Source organism: Chiroxiphia lanceolata, chromosome 13 (assembly GCF_009829145.1).
Source record: "Chiroxiphia lanceolata isolate bChiLan1 chromosome 13, bChiLan1.pri, whole genome shotgun sequence".
NCBI classification, from domain to species: Eukaryota; Metazoa; Chordata; class Aves; order Passeriformes; family Pipridae; genus Chiroxiphia; species Chiroxiphia lanceolata.
In genome coordinates this window covers 5,562,082-5,584,503 of record NC_045649.1, presented here as the reverse complement: position 1 = coordinate 5,584,503, position 22,422 = coordinate 5,562,082, and the positions used below count along the sequence as shown (strand labels likewise).

Here is a 22,422-nt window from a genome sequence, read left to right as displayed (position 1 = left end):
GAATTTTTCTGTCCTTCAGATAACTGCTAATTTAGCACCAAAATGGCACATTAGAGAGCTGGACCTAATGGCTGTGGTTGCATCTTGATTTACAGAGCCCTGGAAGGGAAGCACAGAGCGATGCTGTGGCAGAGCTGCAAAATTATTCACTGTTTTCACTCGCTGCTGATATTGAACCAGGAACATTTCTATAGGATAGGAAATAAGGACAAAATATTTTAGTTGTGTTTCCTTCAAACCACACCTGTGCACTCTCCCAGTCATGAGTGGCAGCTCCTGCTGTACTTTGGCAATTCCTGTGTTTAGGAATACAAACGAAAGTTGCTCCGTGGTTGGGCTGCTGGTGGCATTTGGGGAAAGAGGGTTTGGAATCCCTTCTGTGCTGGGCTGAGCTGGGAGAACATTCCAAACACGGAATGGACCACTCTTCTACCTCATTTCTATCAGAAATGGGAAAGCAATGGATCCGGCTGCTGGTGGAGACCACAGGGGCTCCAAGCAAGGACCTGGAGCACTGTTCCCGAAGGGAATGTGATCCTGTGGTTTCCAGGCACTTGTGGCACTGTAGCTGTGGAGTGAGTGGTATTGCTTGGATAAAAAAGCTCGTTATGATCATAATATTTTCTGTAAGTTCTCCACTGTAGCATTTGGCAATTGCCTATGGTTTGAATTACTCCCCAATTAATGAGTTTGCAGGGAACTACCAGCCAATATTTTCTGTCATTTAATAGTTCCTCCTCTCAGTCCTTTTCCATTTTTTCCCCTACTCTCCAGCAACTCGTAGTCTTTGTTAGACATTGGTATGTATCTTTTTAGCTTTTATTTAATTGCTTTTTGACTCTCAGCTACCACAGTGCCCTTTTTCATGTAACAACAGACAGCAAGGACTGCCAGCAAAGCTGTGAATCTTCAAGGGTTACTGTAATTTTTTTTCTCTTGTAAATCTATTCCTTATGATAAAAGGAGCAGTATACATCTGTTCTGCAATAGAGAACTCATTATCTTTTTGGGCCTTCTATTAGCTACAAGCTGTGCAACATATTTTTTTTTTCTACAAAGGATGGTCATTTGCAAGTGAAGCAGGGGATCTGTTGGATACATTTAGCAAGAGATTTCCCTTGTCATTTTTGCTGCTGGAGTGTAATGCCAAAAAGTCAAGAAACTAATGAAAAAAAAAAATCCACAAAAAATGCCACAGCTTAAAAGCTTATAGGAGGTGTGAGTTGTCTACAATTCACCAGCTGCCATCAAGAAAAAAAGGGTTCATGAGACACAGAAATAAAGAAAAGGCTACACTTGTATAGGGCAATCCCATAACCATAAATGTATAGATGTCCCTCTTGTTTCTCACTACTTTTCATTTCTCTCTCATAGCTTAAGTGAGGCATTAAACAACAGATCGAGTTTTTAATACTCTGGTTTTTCAGTATATTTAATACAGTGGAATGATGTCACCTTCAGTAGTTCTTGAATATCATTAATAGGTGTCTCCCAGCCTCTCAAGAGGTTCTATTTCAGAAGATGTCTTAATTATTCCTAAACTATTCTTAACAGAAATTAGCACATCAAAGCCATGAGAAACCAATGAGAAAAAATTCCCTTTGTAGAAGTCCTGGAGTTCACATATTGAGCTCTGTGATTATAAAAGGTACCGTTTCTGTAAAAGTGTTGTAAAAAGAGGACACAGAGAGACTGATAACGTAATTTTTTTCTTAGCCCCTAAAAGTTCAATTAAATGAAAGATGCCTTCAAAACTCCCAATGTTTTACAGACTGGCTGCTGTAATGTAGCTTTCCAGAGCACATACTTATTAAAAACCACCATCAAACTGGTTTGTTGGCTTAATCCAGCTCCTGTTCAAGTCAATGGTTAAGCTAAAAAAGAAAAGCATTTATATATATATATAATTCTTACTTATGAAGTCCTAAAAGGCAGCCTGAATTTATTTTTCTCGGTACATGGCACTCTTATTTACCTTAAATGGTCAAATCAACCCCTGCTGATATTTAGTAGCAGCAGATTTGAATTCAGTCTCTGATGGGAGCTTTGTCCACATCACAGTGAAAGAACCTGGTATTTTGATTTTACAAATAATTCCAGGATGGGTTACCATATTAAAAGCAAGAAATAAGAAGCAGTCAGTTATAATCAGTCATTTGATAATTCCACTCCATAAAAGAGAGCTCCCAATAACTTCTCTTATCCGATGCCACAGCTGAAAGTCTTGTTAACAGAGGTCTCAAGGCAAAGGAGTTCCAGATCATTGGGCATTTTATGTCACTTTAATGTTTAGGGAGGCAGCTGAGGAAATATATTGGCTTACACTGATGTTCCAGCATTCCTAATAGATAGAGTTTATAAGCCAAATGAAGGACCAGGTTTTTTTTTTTTTAATAGATGTCTGCAATATTATTTCCATGGTATAACGTATAATTAAATTCAAATATTCATCCTATTAAGCCTTTCAGCTTTAGGTCGAATCAAGCAGAGGGATACATTTGCTGGCTTGTTTTGCCAAGCTGCCTGTCTGCAGGGAAGATTAACAAGGGACACAGGCTGGGAAGCAGATTCGTCCCAGTTCTTGTGGATCTCAAGATTAGATTGGCCATTTGTTTCTATGCAAAATGTAAATGCATCTGCAATTACTTCTAAGAGAAAGCTGAGCACTCATAAGATGTGATTTATATGGCAGGCTGCTGGATGGAGATATATAGCAGTGCTTTTCCTTTCACTTGACATTCAAATCAGTCTGTGGTAACTCTGTCACTAATCGTATTTTCTGAGTGAACTGGGACCAGCAGGGCTGGCAAACTCCTGTTCTCTTACACACACCCTTTTGAAACAAAACCACAATCAATAAACCATCATTTTTCCCCCTCTCATGAGAAGGAACGTGTGTTTGATGGCTGGTGTCTGTTCAGGAGTCAGCATTGCTGGTAAGTCTGATGTATATGTGAGTGGAGGAAATGTGTGTGTTGGGATTTGCCTTTATTCTTTGGCTCTTCCTTGTGACTGAGGGATAAAAAATTACAGTAGTATCGACAAAATAATAATAATATCATCATAAAATGCACTTGTAGGAAGATTTGTTGTCTGCTATTAAATTCACATTCAAAGCTGAGCAATCTCATCAAAGGCAACTCCAAAAAAAGCACTTTTCCAAGTGTACCAGTTGTCACAGCCCAGTGTGTAACAAGGCTGGGAGGGTGACACTGCTGCTTCCTGGGTAGAACAGGAACAACAACAGTCATGACAACACCTGAGACAACACAAAACACAACAAGGACAACGCCTACAAGTTCACTTTCTCTTGAGTAGTGAAGGGGAAAAACATAAAATCAAATCTATGTTAGACTACGCAGTTTTCACCTACAAACTTTTCCTGGCACAGTAACAAAGGCACTGATAATAATAATCAGAATTAAAGCCTCAAATTAGAGTCTCAAGCATTGCAAAACTGTGTTTAAAATTCCATTTTGGGACAGAAACTGGAACCTCACACAGAACAGTCCTTTTCCTGTTATTCAGTGCTGGAGTAGCACCAAAGACTATCAAGACTTCCTTCAAAACTAATAGCCATGGAAAGTTTTAAGAAAGAAAACCTGGATCTTAAAGTGCCTTGGACCTGAAAGTCTTTCTGTCTGGAGAACCCAGACGAGAACATCCTTCTGGAGAACACTTTCATCTCACCTTGCTGAAAATGAACTTCCCTGGCCAAATGTCAGCAGAGGACTCTGCTGGAGCTGCAGACAGAACAAGGCTTTGCCAGGGTGATCTCGTGTCTCCTGTCCACAGGATCAGATATTTCTTCCATCCCCTATAACTTCTTTGGGGCCTGGGGTTTTTTTGGAAAGTTTAATACCACAGCTATCCTCCTCTATTCCAGACCTAGACTTGGTAGAATCTGAAGAAGAGCCTTTGCAAAGCAGATTTAAGAGGACATGCAGAGCTGATTAAGTGGCAACTGTTAAGTCAGAGAACTTTAAGAATCTTGTGAGGATAAAGGACAGCATTAGCAACATAATTTTTAAAGAAGAAAATACCCAGAAATAGTGCCAATCTACCCTCAGATTACCAATTAAAATTTTTTACACTCTGGCAATGATAGTGCAAAGTTATCAAAGAACTTCCGAATTTAAGCCTGATAACCACCAACATCCTGAACAAAATGATCTTTATTCTAAGGCAGTAGCCCAGCACGCAGCACATGCAGAGCCATACCACTTTATATCTGTCTGCTTTTCCATTTTTACTGAATCATTCCCAAATACCCAGCATCCAACAAAGACATAGTCTGGCTCTTTCTTCATCCCTCTCCAATTCCCCAGCATTAGATCTTTGCTTATCTCTCTGGAGTTATACAAAATGTTTATCTCTTTAGATCTTCTCTTGTCTCTTCAGTGTTATAAAAAATGGAAGCTGCTTGGGGAATCATGGCCCTACAAATGACACTGGGAGTTAAAAGGAGCATTGCTTTCAATATTTCACTGGGTTACAGGCCTGGATGAAAATGAATTAATCAACAGGTATCACATTAAAGGTTATTTGAGATTTCTTGTTGGAAGACACGGGGAGAGCTAATTTTATAGAATAGTTTGTAGAACTCCCAAATAACCAAGCATACAAGGGGAAGCATCTTACTCAATATAAATTAATTGTACTATCAGCTTGGTTCTTACTGAGGGCTTTTATTGTGGCACTGCTAAAGAGTTGTTATTTATAAAAAGATATTGGAGATAGAGAAGATAGCCTTAGCTAAGCTTAAATTACATTTCCAGTCTGTCATTAACTCATCTGTGGTGAATATCTTAGAAAAAGGTATGTAAAAACCAAGAACTCTGTGCTGAACCTAAAACAAATGAGTAATGTGCCACTGGTGTTATTAAGGTGATAGTTGTTAACGTTAAGCAGTAAAAATAACTAATGTTTAGCAGTAAAATAAAAGTGGGTTTGTTGGGTGCTTTTAATTCTGCTCTCAGTGCCTGGTTTATTCACTGTACACCCTCTTTCCCTTCACATCCCCTGCCTTTTGCAGTAAATAAGGTGAGTTTTACAAAACACAATGTGCAACCATGTGAGCAGCAAAGGAAATGAAGCCACAGGCACACGGAACGAAGAGAGTCAACACTGAACAACCAACCCTCATTGTGTCCTTATTCTAGCTTTTCTTTCAAGCTGTGATAATAAAAAACATGCAGAAAGACTTTGTGAGATTAATTATTAGAAGCCAAAAAACCTGAACAGGCTCTAAACTTTCTAATTTCATGGTGTATAAAACAGAAGGAACACAGAGAGTTATCTCACAGGAAAGAACTCAAGACCTGTCCTACAAAAAAGGTTGGTAATCCTGCAATATTTCTACTAGGGACAGATATAGTGAATGTCACATCACCCAGACCAGAAAAATAGGAGCTACGTGATCATCTGGGAACTGAATCTCATTGCTGGGTTATATATTTCACTTACTTTCTTACTCTTTACCATTTCCCTTAATTTTATTTCACATTCCTTTACCCTATATATCATGTAGGTATAATGCAAAAAAAAATAAAAATTAAAAAAATGGAGTAAGCTCAGCAATTTGTACTGCATTTGGGATACTTACATATGGGTATTTTTATAGAAAGAAGAACTTCCTTTTGACTTCTATCTTTTCACTACAGGATTGGGTGATTTTTACGGTATGAACAATCATGTCTTTTATCATAGTTTTGTATTTAAAGTAAAAGGATATTTGCTAAAACCAAACTTAAACTGAAAGCATACACAAGCTTACAGTAAGCGAAATATGATGAAGTCAAAACCAAATCTAATCTTCTTAAAGTAAGACTTAGTCTTAGTGAATACAACTACAGAATGCTTTGTCATTGGTGAACCAAGAAAGGAGTATTGACAACCACAAGATCACTTATCTTAATGAAATATAAGAATTAAAAGAAATACATAGGTGTGTAGAAATGCTTCTCATATTTGAACTAACGCTGACGATTTTCCCTGTTAAATTTTAAAAGGATGTTATAACTTCACAAACCTGCCGTTGTCCTCAAATTGAATAAAAAATTGTGCAAAGTTTCAGCACGTCAAAGGTGCCCATTTGAGACCCTCCTGTTGTGCTCACAGGAGCACATCAGTCCTGACTGATCACAGCTCCCAGCAACAGCAAAACAAGTAAATAAACGAGCAAACCAAAGATGAATCGAGAGCAAATAGAGAGGATTTGAACTTTTCCTTCCCGTTTTTTTGTTTCTCTGTAGCACAATGTGATCATTACGAGAATTGGGTATCTGTGATTCAGTCACACGTGATTTAAAAGTCTGAGTAACCACCCAATTGTTTACCCTTCCTAAATAAACATATGACAGACGTCAACACCAATTTCATGACAAACGTTGCTTTGGCTTCAGCAGTTGCCTGTTTTCAGCCTGCTGACACCCAGCTTAAAACACTCGGTTACCCAGGGTGACATTTATTTCCTGGGACTGGACATTTCACCGTTTGCAATGGTCACACCGGTTCACTGGAGGATTAATCACCCTTTGAAGGTACCTATTTCTCCCCACCGACTCTAGAGGGAAGTAGAGGACCGAGCTACAACACACACCTCCTGCACCACATCAATGCTCGGGCTTTCCAGCCCTGTGTGTTTTCCTGCCATACTTTGAAGATGGTTGCAGAGGTGTGTCCCAGCATCCTCCACAGTTTAAATTCTTGCCTCTTTTTTTTTTCCTTTGGATATTGACTGTGGTAGGAAGTTTGACACAATACCTTAAATATTTTTAAGAATGAACTTTAAGAGTCTTGAGTTTGGTGGCAAAGCTCCCAGTGAATTCACCAGCAGCAGTATTTCACCTTGGAGTGAACAGCATTTTAAAAGAAAAATAAACCCTAAACTTCTCTAAGCAGCCTTTATATCTCAGTATTGTTTCTATTATGACAATATGTGCCAACATGACCATTTGGGTTTTGACAACCATTTAAAAAAAAACACTAATAACTCATATAATATCACAGATAAAGTATTACATCTTTCTCCAATAATTAGAATTGTGAATTCCTTGTATCTTTCTGTAAAATTCTGCTCTATGTAATAAATATTATAAAGATAACACTAGGTTCAACATGATTCAGCATTTAACAAATAATTTACATAATGTAAATATTAATGTAGCCTTGATCATTGTAGGACTAAGGAATTCTGAACACTGTGCCTTTCATGACTTCCAATATTGCAACAAGTTACTGCATGACATGAGGGAGATTCATGAATACATATTAATATAATAAAATATAACATGAACTTTTTAAAACTCAGAACATTCTACTAGAACTACTTAAACATCCCTGAATGATCCCTTTTCTATGCACCTTTATTGCCACTATTGAATGATTTGGGACTGCTCTTCATTGGAGCTCTCTCCAAAGTGTTTTGGTTAATAAATCTCAAAGGTTTAGGATTCTGGTCACAGGGCAACGCGACTGATAACAGAGAAACAATGCTTTTTTTTTTTTTCTTTTCCCCTCTGTACTGAGCAGTGCTTTTCAGACACAAATAGGAAGGGTAAAGCAGGGGTTTAATCTCAAAGTAGTCTCTCGAAGACTACAGTGTTAAATATTTCTTTTCACTGCTGGGTTCACAAAGTTATCCATAACAGCAAACCGTATTTGAAGCCAATACGACACACTGACTCCTTTCAGCTTTGAAATACACAATTTTCAAAAAAAAAAAAATCAGTATATGTGCGGGGGTGTCAAAGAAGAGAATGAGGTTTCAGTGTCAATCCCATTAACTTCCATCATCTCACTGGCATTTTCCATTCCTGGGAAGGCCCTGAGGCAGCTTTTCGGTCCCCCTGTGACCCCTTGTTTCAAACACCGCTGCCCACCCTGCCAGCTGAACCTGATGGGTGAACTCTCAGGCACCGAGAGAGAAACTGCAGCATCTCAAAGGCTTCCCCTGGATTGTTTGCATTTCCCTCAGGAACATAAGGAATATACCCCAGGAATTCCCTGACTGAGCCTTACACAGCGTCAGCTTTCAGCTTTGCTTGGAGTGAGATCACCAGGTACTGTTCCTTATCTTAGTAACACCCAGCTTTGTGTATCCAGGGTCTGACCTCAAAACCAGGAGATTAAAATGAATTAATAAACAGGAGTCTGAAAATCAATTTAATTCTTCAGTCTCTTGGGCTAATTAGGGCAGTATTTTTAAGCTTTTCCCCGTGACTTTGGAACGTGGTGAGTTTTTATTCTGGTGTATTCTCTTGCTTGCAGAACTAAACTTATAAGAAAAAATATGAATTAACGTGCAGCTATCTCTTATAAATTTTGGCAATATTTGAGTTTTCTGACAGTGCACTGAATTTCCGAGATGACAAAATTGGAAACAATGAATAACAACTGAACAGCACTTGTCTGAAAACATAAGGGAGGAGGTTATGGCTGCAGAGTAGGAACTCATTTAATCTCCTTAAAGGAAACTGCTCTAGTTTAGATATTGTACAAGTCCTTCGGTGACCTGTGGCAGAAGGACAGATTTCATCAATAAAAAGCATCTGCCTCCCACCTCTATTGACTGGAGCAAACTCTTAATATGAACTTTTACGAGAAAAGGAGCCCATGAATATGGTCAAACCAAACATTTGTTCAGAATTTGAATTTGTGTGGATTTGTCTGGATTTGTGTGGCCTTTATTCCACCTAAATAAGCTGTATTCTCTCTGAAACCAAGTTTGCCCTTTAGAAACTATGCAGAAATCTGGTTTAAGTTGTTTCTATGTCCCAAAGGGGCTTTCCATGACAGTTTTTGCAATATTTTGACTATAAAGTTGGCCATGCTTTGAGAGAGGGGCTGGATCAACCAACCTCCACAGGTCTTTCTTTCTCCATTATTCTGGGTCTCCACATCCTTTACAGTTATTTATTCTAAATAGCTCATCACAGGCTGACCTCACTTGCAAACTCCTCCCTGAGTGATTTTTCCAGTTAACACCAGCAAGTGCTTGTTCTCAAATATGTAGATTTTCACTATAAAATCTATGTATAAAGTAGTCAATATTTTCTCAGTAACAGAAAATTTACTCTAAGCTCCAGTGTGGCCAAATTTCCCTGCCTGCTTTTTATTAGACCTACACACAGCTGATGCACTTTTTGCCAACCATCTCTGCTAACATCCCAAATAATAAATGAATTTGTTTGACCTATAAGGAGGTAACTTTCATGTTTCATAATAATTTTAAAACCAGCTGTGGGTAATGCAGAGTTATTTGTCCAGCTCTGAAAGGAACATTCCAAATGGGAAATGTGAGCCATTTTATTTAACTATAATAAATATTAAATCTCAACCAAACAGTGGGAATTTATGAATTAAGGTGTGAATATATCTATCCACACTTCAGGTATGTGATGAGTATATCTCAACATCCTCATTCACCTTTTAAAACCTGCAGAAAATATCTCCATAGCAACTTGCAGTTCCCAACTGTGGCAGTCATTTCCAACCAAGCAAAAAAATTAATTAGTAAGCAAGAATTTATGTTCTTGAAAATTAACTGGAAAAGTCAAAAGTAGGAGTAACAACTTCTATATGTCAGTGTTCTCCCAGACTGGCCTAAAAAGCTCAAGTGATGTGCTTAAAAGTAAAGACACAAAAGTGCTCAGCAAACTTCAGGAAAAATTAGGAACCAGCATCTCAGAGGAGTTTTCATGGGACAATTCCCAATGGTGATTTGCAACAAAAAACATTGCACATGTGTTTACATGAGCAAGAACCTATTTCAAAAAGTGCCACCTACCAACACATAGAAATATTCATTGCTGGGAAGCTTATGGGCAATAAAATTCTAACTCTGTCACAGATATTACCAACAAGGTCACAAATCACATCCAAGCTGAGACTATCAAAGCCAGTTCATATATCCAAGATGCTCCCCTGGAAAAAAATCCTTACACGTCTTTTAAAAAAAACCAAAAAAAACCAAAACAAATTTCTACCCTTTAAGAAATAAATTAAACAGAAGCACAGTTAAAAACAGTTTAACACATGAGAGAATCCCCAGCATATGTGATGCAGAAGAGGCCAATGGTGCTGTAAGGCAAAATTATTTCAATTCCTGACTTCTCCACGTTCAAGCTGGGCCCTCCCAGCTCAGGAGCACTTTGTGACTATTCCTCAACCAGAACCACGACAGAAGCAGTGCAGGGGCAGGGAGGGGAGGAAACCTGCTGCTCTGGTAGGGATGAGGCATCCCACATTTGCTACAGCCACGGGAAGAAAAGATACCACAGAGAGATCAGAAAGAAGCCACAAATCCAAGTCTGGTTGGAATGGGGCAAACACACCCCCCCCCCAAATTCTCCTCACGTTATCAGTCACTGCAAACATTTCAGTGATGGGCTCTGCACAGAGTGGTGGGTGGACATAGAGTGGAGCGTTTATTTGTTTAGTTTTTTGCTTTTTATTGCCCCCAGGAAAAAAAATCAGTAAAAATAACACTTTTTTTTTTCAGTCTACTTTCCTTGAGCAGTTATTTTCAGTGGGCAAAATTTTGCAGTTGCAATTTTTGTCCAGGATTTTTATTTCTTAAAACTATCACCCGCTTTGTACTATAAAGCAAAGATCAAAGATGTTAGTTTTTTAGCTAGTGGATAAAAGCAAATGCCACATATTGATAGAAGTTGTACCAAGACTGCAGGAGATCTGTAAATGCATCTATAGATGGAATCTAAATGGATCCACAGATTAAATCCTGCCAATTACAGGAAGTCATTTAGAAGTAAAGGGACTGGTTCCGGTTTTCTTGGGAATGTGACACAGATAAGAATTTTGGGAATACAGCAGGGAGAGCTGGAAAGCAAGCACAATTCCCAGCTGGCACATTACCTCGTCCTTGGCCCAGGATTGTAAAGAAAGGAAGATAAAAGCTGGTAAAATTAATTTGCACACCTTTAAAATAAAGGAGGAGAATGAGGATGCCCTACCCCAAAAATCTTTGTGCCCCTTGTTTCCGTGCACCAATAGAAAGGGAGATGACATTCTCAGCTGCAAATTGGCACAGCCCACCAGGAAAGGGGTCAAGGAGAGGAGAATTTAAGGACATCCCATGGCCATCACAAGTCTGCTGTCAAGACTCATCCAGCAGCCATGTCCCACTGTCTGTTTTACTCAGAAGACTCATCAGATCAGTCTGGGGAAAAAATGTGATTTAGTGCAGACTTAAGAAAACAAAATAAACTGAGCAAGTGTCTGAGAAAAAAACTTTTGCTGGAGCACAAGTCCTCCTGTTTAGCATCGGGCCATTAAAATTCTTGGCAGCAGCACACAGGCCCGGCTTGCCAGTGGCCCACTTTCATGCAGTCTATTTTTGTTTAGGAAAAAGAAATATTTCAGAACATCCTGAATATTAAACCTTTCTTCAAGCTATGATGATCAGGGAGATTAGCTCTGATCAGCAGTTTTAGGCCATATGTAAATTCGGTGTCCCTAGGCAGAGCACCAAACCATGAAATATCCTGCTTTTTTTTCCTTTTGGCTGCAGTAATAAGGAGTCTGCTCCACAGATCCTCATTAAAATTGGTCCACACCACCTACTTAGCATTCAACAGGTTGTAATTCCTGGACCTATGAGGGACTAGCCCCCAGCTAAGGTACAGCAGATTTGCAAGAGAAAAGCTACAATAACAAAGAAATCTTTACTTCATTCGGTTTCTCTTAATTAATGCTTTTTTAATGTTTTCATTTCTTTGGCAGCTGCAGTCCAAGCAAATTTAGAAGTGTTTAAGCAGCATCACCACAGCCCATCCTCACAGACATGCTTATGAAAATGCTAAAATCCATTAAGGAAGATATTTTTCCTCTCCTCCAACACACACTGTTTAAAACCCTCAGGACACACCAAGTAATACCAGCCCTGAGTAAATATCACACCACTTTTTATGGAACAATATATCTAATATAGAGCCATGGTGAGAATGAACAATCTCCCCTCTCCAGCCTGTGTGGGGGAACATCCCTGCCTGGGTGAGGCCTGAGAAAACAACCCTTGCCTTTATCAGAAAATTTGATTTATTGAATGTAGAGACATCTACATTCAAACCACTCTGAGTGAGGGTTCTTGGAGAAATGGTTTCCAAAGTGTAGTGTTGGAACTGCTGGTTTAATCCACATAATGATCAAGGAGAACATCCAGAATCTTGATGCTCTTCCCGTTACACTTTCCAGTTTGAGTAGGTACCTGTTAAAGAACTGACAGACAAATTGTGATCTGGAAACCAGCAAGAGGGGGAAAAAACAAAAGGCTTGCTTGCTTCCAAAAGGATTCTTTGGTTTGAAGAAAAAAATATTAAAAAAAAAAAGGAAAGAAAAGAAAAATGAGTTAAAACTTTATTCAATAGCAATGAAGCCTGAAGCTGATAATTTCGACTTTCTTGGATACAGCTGTAGCAATGAGAAAATAAGAGCCCAAAGGATGGATAAACTATATTATCTTAACTAGCAAGGGCAAACCTTCAACATATGAAATTGGAAAAGCTACACTATTAACTTTTTTCCCTGTCTAAAAAAAATACGATCAAATTTTCAATTCTCCAGTTCTTTTCCACTGAGCCTGCAGCATCCACCCAGCTGCTCCGAGTGTAACCTCCCCAAATGAAACTGCCAAGTAAGCAAGATTACAACAAGCCCAAGGGGCATGTCTATCTTTTTGTCTTATAATTATTTTGAGTACTGTGGGTTTTTGCGAACGGAAACTATGACGGAGTTCAGCTCAAAATCAAGAAGGCAAAACTGTTTAAATTAAAAAAAAAAAAAAAAAGAGAAGTTTGCAAAACAATGCTTGCAAGTGTGTCCAAACAGTAATGTATGCAATTTCATGAGCCATTACACTGTCTGTTAAAGAATGCTGAGGTGTCTCCATAGGTTTTGTTTTCCAGAGCTCTGGCCCTTCTCTGCTGCAGCTGGAAACTGAGCTCCTGTGTCAAGTTTTGGCCAAGTAGATCTGGGGACTCATCCCATCTGCACACAAAGCTGACATAACAGTCACAGTCCTGCCCACTGCATATTGGTTAAATCTGTTATAAACTTTGCTTGCTAAACCTACATTTGTTTTTCTGTCATTGTACAGCAGTGATGGCAGGCACTGCAAAATCCATTTACACACAGCCACACCACAGGCATTTCAGTATCTCAGTTCCCTTCATTAACTTAACTACATTATTTTAGTGTTATTTCTTATTCAGTGTCTGGCCACTCTTTAATTAACAGAAATTCTCGGAGTGGCTTTAGGATATGAGCTTTCTCTCAAATAGGATTTGTCTGAGTATTCCTCCAAATTGTTCATAAAATTATTGCACAATTTGTCAGATGAAAACCCCAAACCGGTTTTATTTACTGGTACTGGAGTTAGTGTATCTGAGTGGAATGTTGATCCCAGATACCAAGTACCTAAATACCATTTTTCTGCCTTAAAACAATGAATTGTTGTCTCTTAGTGGAAGAATACAAAGCAAGTTCAGGTGAAACACATCAGTAGGATGCTCACTCCTCTTACCTTCATCCTGGTTTAGTCTTTATAAAAAGGAGGGATAAAGACCTTTTGTATAAGCAACAGGACGAGGGACAATGGTTTAAAACTGAAGGAGGAGAGGTTTAGATTGGATATCAGGAAGAAATTCCTCCCTGTGAGGGTGGAGAGGTCCTGGCACAGAGAAGCTGTGGCTGCCCCATCCCTGGAAGTGTCCAAGGCCAGGTTGGATGGGGCTTGGAGCATCCTGGGCTAGTGGAAGTTGTCCCTGCCCATGGCAGGGAGTGGAATGAGATGGGCTTTGAGGTCCCTTCCAACCCAAACCAGCCTGTGATTTTACAATCCCAGGGCTTGCTCAATCCCAGCCCAATCCTGTAAATGTTCCCAATTCCTCGACTGTAGCACTTGGACAGCCTGGGGGAGTAAGAACCTACTCTTGCATGCAGGAAAAAACTCTCTATTGTTTAATAGTTTGATTTGCTATTATATGCTACTGTGTAAGTTTTATTTTAATATCATGCAACTGCTGTGATGGCATTTTTATAATTGGTGCTCTGCCCCAGAGGAGAACTTTTTGAAGAGTAAAAAATGCTACCTTAGGTGCTGAATCAGAGAATTTACAGAGTGCTTTGGGAAGCAGTCCTAAGCTACGAAGCTTCCCAGCAAAGGTGCTGCAGGTGCTAAAGTATTCAAACCTCTAGATCAATGACATTAATTAATGGTTCAGGCAATAAAATAGAAAAGAAAATTAAGGGAGTGAATTAAATTTTAAAAGAAAAGTCCTGTACAGAATCCAGCTGATGCCCTTCTGTAATCTGTGTGGATTTTACCAACAAACCCGGGCCTAAATTATCTCCACATTCTGAATGGAAGAGGTGGTGATGTAACAGGAAGGATTTTTTTTTCTGTGCTAAAAAGGGATCGTTGCACGTTTCCTCTCCAAAGACTCGGATTTGTAGTACACGGGCTTTTAGCAACAACAAGCCTGCATGAATTTCGTTGACATTCCTACATCCATTGATTTCACAACATGCCAATCTCAGCTAACACAAAGAACTGTCATTTAACAGGAAAACACAAAGAGATCTTTCATTAACACTCCTTTTAACTTCAGTGTTTCAGATGCCTTCCAAACTTCTCAGATACTCGGGAGCACAGGGCTGATGGCAAGAAATGACAGATAAAAAAACTTTTAAATAACACCTCTTAAAAAATTTAAAACTGCTTTAAAGAAACACGCTATATTTATAACTGCCAATGGTAAAAGAAAATGACTGTTCAAGAGACATTTTTTTTTTTAATCAAACATCATGAAATTCAGATTGTAAAATCACACTGAGAGTCTGGCAATATTTTCAAAGCCCAAAGGAGCTGGTTGTCACTGTAAATGAGAGATTACAGCTTGGAGAAATAAATAACACATCTTCAGTGGAGAAAAGTAAAAGAGGTTTGACCAACTGAATGTGCAGTGTTGGGGGTTTTTGGTTGCTTTTTTTGTTTGATTGGTTTTGGTTTGGGGGTTTTTTTTCCCCCCAAACCTAACTGTGAAAAAACATATCTTTTACCTTGCCCTGTGAGATCAAGCATATTCGGCCCTTTCAAAGCCTAAAGCAATGAGGCCAAGACATCCTGTTTCCCTGTGTGCTTAATAAAATTACACCCTCGAGTGGACTGGAAGAACATTTATAATATGTATTAATTGAATGAGTAATCATATGACCCCTTAGACAAGCCCTGCAGTGTGTCATAAATTATTTCATTAATTAAGGTAGCTTTGTCTTGAGATGTCTCTCAATTTCTAAACCATGTCAAAAATAAATTTCCCTGCCAAGTTTCCTGACAATGCTTTTGATGATGAAAATGAAATCATATTAAAAATAGACTGTGCTCTTTACTTTTATAGTAAACATGATATTCTGCTTTCCTCTCCAAGATTCCACAGAGGAAACTGATCTATTTCTCCCAGGAATGTCCCACCTCTTTTCTCTGAGGTGCTGGATGTGCTGCCATAATGTTTTCATGGCAAATATTGCTATTTTGTACAAAATCATATTTTTTATAACATTTCTATTTCTTAGAACAATTATCAAATACTGTGCTACTCTTAAGAAGATGTTTTACCCACACTACCTTTTAGAACAGAACAGCAGTATAAGCACACTGTTAATGAACAGATGTGGAACTGGGACAGAACAATCCAAGAAAATATGCACTATCCTCACCAGCATAATTCTTAGCACATGGTACTATCCATTTGTAAACTGGCTTGTAAGTATAATAAATGGGGACTGTGGAATAATCAGTTAAAATGTTTTATCTAAGTTATTTTCTACTTGCACTTTGGAATCAAGGTTTGTTTTGGTCTTCATAGTGTTCACTTGTACAAAACTGAAAACATGAGACTGAGGTCCCATAGTTTCCATCCAAAGGATGTCCCACACATTTTACTGCTGGATGTTTAAATCAGATGAGCTACAACTGCATTCCAAAGAAATCACTGTCCTGAATCTGGATCTGTTAATATTTTCTTAGATCCATATTTAAAAGACGTTTCTACTGGGAGTTTCCAATCAGCAGAAGATGGATGGGAAGTAAGAACTGGGCACCACTGTGAGCTTTCACCTTGGACCTGTCTGTCACATTCCCTAAGTGTGATTCTAACTCACTCATGCATTCTCTGCACATCACACACACCAGCTGACAGCAAATTTTCCCCTCCTGCGAGAAACCCAAAAATAAGCTTTTCATCCTTACTAGAATATTCTTTGTCTACAAATGTGCCATTTAAAAAAAAAAAAATCCCTTACTTCTGAGCATGTTAGTGGTGCTCACTAGGAGGGCTTGATTTCTAAAAATAAGTGTAATTTCCCATCTATTTTCAGTGGACAGCCACAGAAAACTATTACATGGAAATAGCGCAACTATGGGTGGAAATGAATGGTGGTGTGCAAAGGTGACATTTTCTGTATTTAAAAGATATAATCTGAACGAAGAAATTAGAGTTTCATTTTCTAGAAGTTGGGCTCAATGTGTGAAAGCCATGTGAACTATTTTGAATATTCCCATAAAACCCCACAAACTTCTCATACTGTAAAACTAGATTACCTGTCATTATTTCTTCTGTTTGCTTTTTCCTAGTGGGTCATTCTCACTAAGGTTTCTTTTCCTATTGCAATTGCTTTCACTCTTCCAAATGTAATGTGCAACTACCCTTTGACTTCACGGGATTACAGACTGCAATTTAAACCTCAAGCACTATATTTAATAGTGGGAAAAGGGATACTGTGAGTGCCTGAAATAAAGGGGGAAATAAGAGGGAAAAAAGCCAAGGAAATATGAACCCACAGTTGAAAAAGAGCATCTCTTTTCTATCTCTTTTTCTTTTTAAATACACTATCTACCTGATAACAGCTATCAAATAACATTGGGAAAATTAATCAAATTATCCTGCCAGAGAATAAATAATCCTGCCACTCTGCACCGGTCAGTTCTCCACTCAGCCATGGATCTCTTCCATAACAAAGGATGGATGGATGTGTCTGTTGACTGATCCTGGCACTGCACACCAAGGCAAATCCTGCCTGCACTGACATTTTATAGGATTTTTTCATTTGGCACTTGGAGCAGCAGCCACACCACGGAATTGCTGCCAGAGGAAACGATATCCCACTGTTCCAAGCCCTGGGAACACAACCCCAGGATTTACATCCAGCTGAGGGGGAGGACACGGTGGGCGGGAAAGGGCTTCAGCTATTGCCTCTCCTGCCATCAGTCCCCAGATCACACCATAAATGTATGGCACGTGATTGCAAGTTGTGGGCGTTTATCCCCCTTTTCATGCCCTTTAAAGGGTCTGAATGAACCCCATGCAGTGTTCTGTGGTGACAGTGCACTGACAGAGCAGGGCCACTCAGCCTGACGGGCTGCTGGGCCTGCAAGGAGCTGATGGGAAGGCAGCGGCCAGAAATGGTGATTTAGAAGAGTATAAACATAAACTGAGGTTTTATACCACTAATAAAACCTATCAAGAGGGCATCCTCCTCTTCCTCCTCCTCCTCTGCACAGCCACAGGGCCAGGCATTTTTCCATATAACACTGTGGAATCTTTCAATTAACAGATGACATGGATGAGGTTGTCTCGTGTGTCCAGACTGCTTGGGGTTTTAAAGCTCATCCTTCTCTTTTCTGAGAGGACATAAGGAGATGTGTAAAACAGGTGCAAAAGCCCAGGTGCAAAAGCCACTGGTAAATTTATTTTAGTGCATAAATTTCCCTTTGCAAACAATTACACAGTGAATTACACAAACTCATTTGAGCCCTTGGTTTTCAGTACCCACCAAGGACTCCAGCGTTTTTTAAAAAATTCATTTGTACTGTAATTAAGAAACATGCTTATTTTTATTTAATGAACCTGGGTTATAATGCAAAAAGAGCCAAAAGCACAAACCACCAGTGCTTCCACTGTTCTGTGCATGGAAGTATGAGCACTTTATTACATCAATTGTCCAAGGGAGAGAGACCATAGTGTTTTTACAACCTTTAACATCAGGCATTAACTCTGATCTGACCATTAGACTGATTTTTGCTATGTCAAGTGTATAACTACAGAAAAGCAGATAAAGCTCATTTTAGCAGGAGGGACAGAGAGCACACAAATCATTGTGCAGTTAGAAGGAAGTCAAAGGGAATTTTCTGTCTGGGACTGAAGAGGGTGACTCACCATTTCCAGTCCTCACAGACAGACCAGTAATTCTGACCTGTGCACCTGAGCTGATCTGGAGCCTTTTCTGAGTTTAACCTCTTTATGCCAAAAATCAAGACTAATTGAACCCTGGAGTGGGCTGTAGAGTCCTGTTTCCAACACTCCCATCACAGACTCGAAGTGAACTGCTAATTACTACAAATGAGATTATTTTAATTTTCTCAAAATGTACTGGACACCTGTTAATTACTGGATAATACTTTAATGGGTTATTCCTCAAAAAACCCACAGGCAGATTAGAGTGCATGTGTACCTTTATCTGCCATAATACAATACATTATTAGTAAATCCATAGCTTTTCTTTCCATCATGTACATACACAGCAACTAAAACATACCAGGACCCTATTAAGGGACCAGATAAGTAATTGTGCCTACATATGCTCATCTCTCTGCAATATGTGCCTATCATATATATGCTATATGTACATATAAATATACATCTCTACATCCACAAAATACACATATTCATATGCAGCTGTATTTTATTCCACACAGATATGAGTAAAAATTCCTACTGGGATATACAAGCAGCTGTGCATAATTAGCCTGGCTTCTGCTTGGCAATTTAAATATTGACATTACAGATGTTTCTACCTAGTTCAGATCTGTTACATTTCCAGACCAGATTACAAAAGGCACTGAGTATATTTTTGCTGAAATGGAGATGATTAATCCCAGGAAAAGATTGCTGAAAGTTTGCCATCAGCAAGTTTTAAAGTATGCCCAGAACTGCACACATTTGTAAGCAAAGGAACTTGAAAACTGCTTTGTTGAGTTGTATCCAAACTGGGCACCCCATCTTCAGTAGGGAAGGACCAGGGAAAAGATATGTTAAACAGGCTTGTTTTTCCAAGTATAAGACTTTTCTGTATTCTCATGCTTTATCCATCTTTACAAATAATTATTTTATGATACTGAAGAACACTCTTGGCTATTCTTCTTAATTCCTTCTGCTTCCTCTCTAAATGCCTTCAAGTGTCCCTTTATTTCTAGCAATTATTTATAGACGTGTCAGTCCAGGCTCCATGGCTGGAACTCAATGTATCAAGGCTATTGTGCAGCACAGAAAACAAGCTACTTTTTTAAAATGAATTTCTCCAGCAATTTTCCTAAGCACTGCAGTTAAGGTTTTACCCCACTGGGTTTGCAGCATATTGTTGTAAGTCACATAATGTCAAATGTGTTTAAAATAATTTCTGCTGAATGCCTGCAGCAAGTTAAATGAGGTGGCTGCCAAGTTCATTTAACCAGCCTTCACTTCCCAACCTCTAGAGAGTGAGACATCCAAGGGTTTGTGCCTATGGAATACATAAGATTACAGTCTCTCTCATTAATGTGCTGAGGTGAGTCAGACACAGGACACAGATCTTAAAACCTTGAGCTGGATAGATCAGGGATCTATAGGGATAAACTGTGTCACACCTTACAAGACAAAACCATGAGAAATCAGCAGTAGAGCTAACACAAAACCCATTACAGTCAGTTAAAAAATAGTCACTGGTTCAGGCTCAGCTATTATTTTCCTGAATATACAGCTGACTTCAGTCTCATAGAGCAATTAGAGATGTAATAAATAAAAATAAATGAAAACTATTTGCATTTAGTGGACATTTACACTTTGATCCGGTGAACATCAAGAGACAAATCCTTTTTGAGCATCCTTCATTTTCAGCAGAACTATTTTAGTGAAAGGGTTTGATTCAGAGCTTGAATGAAGATGAAGGTGGCTGTGATGGAAACAAGGTTATGCATACAATGCAAAACCTTTTCTTTTTCCAGCTTCAAAAAAAAAAAATACAACAATGCAATTGTAATCCAAAAGGAAGGAATCAGGAATCTTACACACAAACACAGGCACACAAAGATTTCTATCCAGCTCTGCAGTGCAACCATTGATTGGGAGCAGCCAGACAGCAGAACCTGGTGAATAATTTGAGAAATACGCCATAAAATGTGAAGAACTATGGAAAATAGATGTAAACAATGTGAAATCTTGGCTGACTGGATGCCATCTGCACAGAGAGCTGTGACTGATTCCAGCCAATTCTGATTCTACAGGTTCACTTGTGAACAAAGCAATTTTGCAAGCGCTGGTGTTCCTGACACCAGGAAAATGAGATTATGAAGTTTAGTGTGATGAACACCTGGAGGGAAGGGGGATAAGATGAGAGAAAGAAAGTTGAGAAAAATTTTTCAACTTTGACTAACAGGGAAGACAATCAAGACGCTAAATGATACATGGATCACTAGGGAAGGGCAATGAAAGAAAATGGATGGAAGCAACTACAGAAGAATTCACTGGAATTTGGACTGAGAAACGTGTCTAGTGAATCAGAACCACAAACTTCAACGTGGGAAATCAAGGATAGTTTGTAAATGAGCAAAACCAGGGAACTGTCAGTTTAAAATAAAAAAAAAAATCCATGGGAAAGAAGAGAATTTTGGTATAGAATTTGAGAAAAGAAAGAACATACAGCAGGGGACAGTTCAATGTTGCCCCATAGCCTGGAATTAGCAGTCAAATCTAAACATTAGACTAACTATTGTTTGGGTGCATGTGGTACATAAGAGCTGTAAACTTCTGCTTTGATGGAGGGAGATGAGGCCACTGAAAGACTCTCAGGAGCTCCCAGCTCCCAGCCAGAGCTCAGGTACCACCAGCAGGATTAAAGCTGAACCGCTGCAGAGTTTGAGCTCTTTGGCACCACTTTCTTTTCCTGAAATATGAATATGGAATGAATGTGAATCTCCTGAACTACATCACCCTGCTCAGTGGTCTAGGAATGTGTATCTAAGTGGGCATGACAAGAAGATGTTGCTGTTTGGGTGAAAATGTAATAAAGTTGGTCCCTCGATCTGATTAGTCACTCACGCTGTGCTACAACTATTGACTGGCTGTGCAAAGGAATCTGTGGCATTTGTGAGCAATGTGTTTGAGCTAATCATGAAACCTGGAGGGAAGTGGAAGTGGGACAGTCTAGGGAAGTTTCCTCTGAATTCCAAAGAAGCAATCAATACCTGAAATAAATTAAGAATGTGTACCGGAGTCCTACAATAGAAAAGAGTTAGTGTTCCACTTGCAGCTGTACTCTCAAATATGAAACACATTCCCTGTTTGAGTGAAAATATCATCAATATAACATCATAGAATCAACCTGGTTGGAAAAAACCGCCAAGATCATCAAGTCCAACTCTTGATCCAACCCTGCCATGGTTATCAGACTGTGGCACATCCAGTCTCATCTTAAACACCTCCAGGGATGGAGAACCCACCACTTCCCTGGGCAGCCCATTCCAATGGCTGATTACCCTCTCTGTAAAAAATTTCTTCCTAATATCCAACCTAAACCTCCCCTGGCACAGCTGAAGACCCAGCCCTCTTGTCCTACTGGGAGAAGAGCCCAACCCCCATCTGGCTCCCCCCTCCTGTCAGGGAGTTGTAGAGAATGAGGAGGTCTCCCCGGAGCCTCCTCTTCTCCAGGCTGAACAACCCCAGCTCCCTGAGCCTCTCCTGTGTTCATTGCACACTTGTCACAAGTGAGGTAAATAAACATTCACCTTAAAATTTTAACCTGGTGAAGGAGCAGCTCACAATGCATTTAATACCTGCAGCTTTTCAAACACGGGGAAAGCAAAACTCACCAGAAGGTTATGTGATTTCTAGAAACTGCATAAATAATAAAATAAGGACAAATAACTTCTAGTCCTATGGGTATGTAATACATGGGAGTAAAGGCACTGTCTATCCTTGTTCAGAGTAAGCAAAGCAGATGTCACCACATTAAGCTTCAATGAATATTAAATATTCATGAAAATATAATACACTTGTTTCCAGCTTTCATTTGAAAATATAAGTCCATCGGCCAAAACCTTAAGCTCATGCTCATACCTTCAAGTATATAAGGAGGATAAGGCCCTGTGTTCAGTGGTGTAGAGACAGACATCCAAATATATAACCCACAACTCTGATCTCAGTGAAATCACTGCCATTCCACTGGCATTAACAGGACCTTCTTCTGGCTTAGATTTCTATCACCAAGAGCCAGGTTAACACCAGCAGATAATCTGATCATACAATTACTGCTTAAGAATGCACTGGAGATTCCTCTCAAGTGGAAGTGAAAAGCTGGTTAATAATTCAA

General features: G+C 39.2%; 1 protein-coding gene across 2 annotated transcripts in view; it reads right to left on the bottom strand.

Annotated features, from left to right (window-relative positions):
- The window catches only part of CDH13 (cadherin 13), a 446,174-nt gene that overhangs the window by 170,537 nt on the left and 253,215 nt on the right, over positions 1-22,422 (bottom strand). The gene's annotated exons all lie outside the window — the stretch shown is intronic.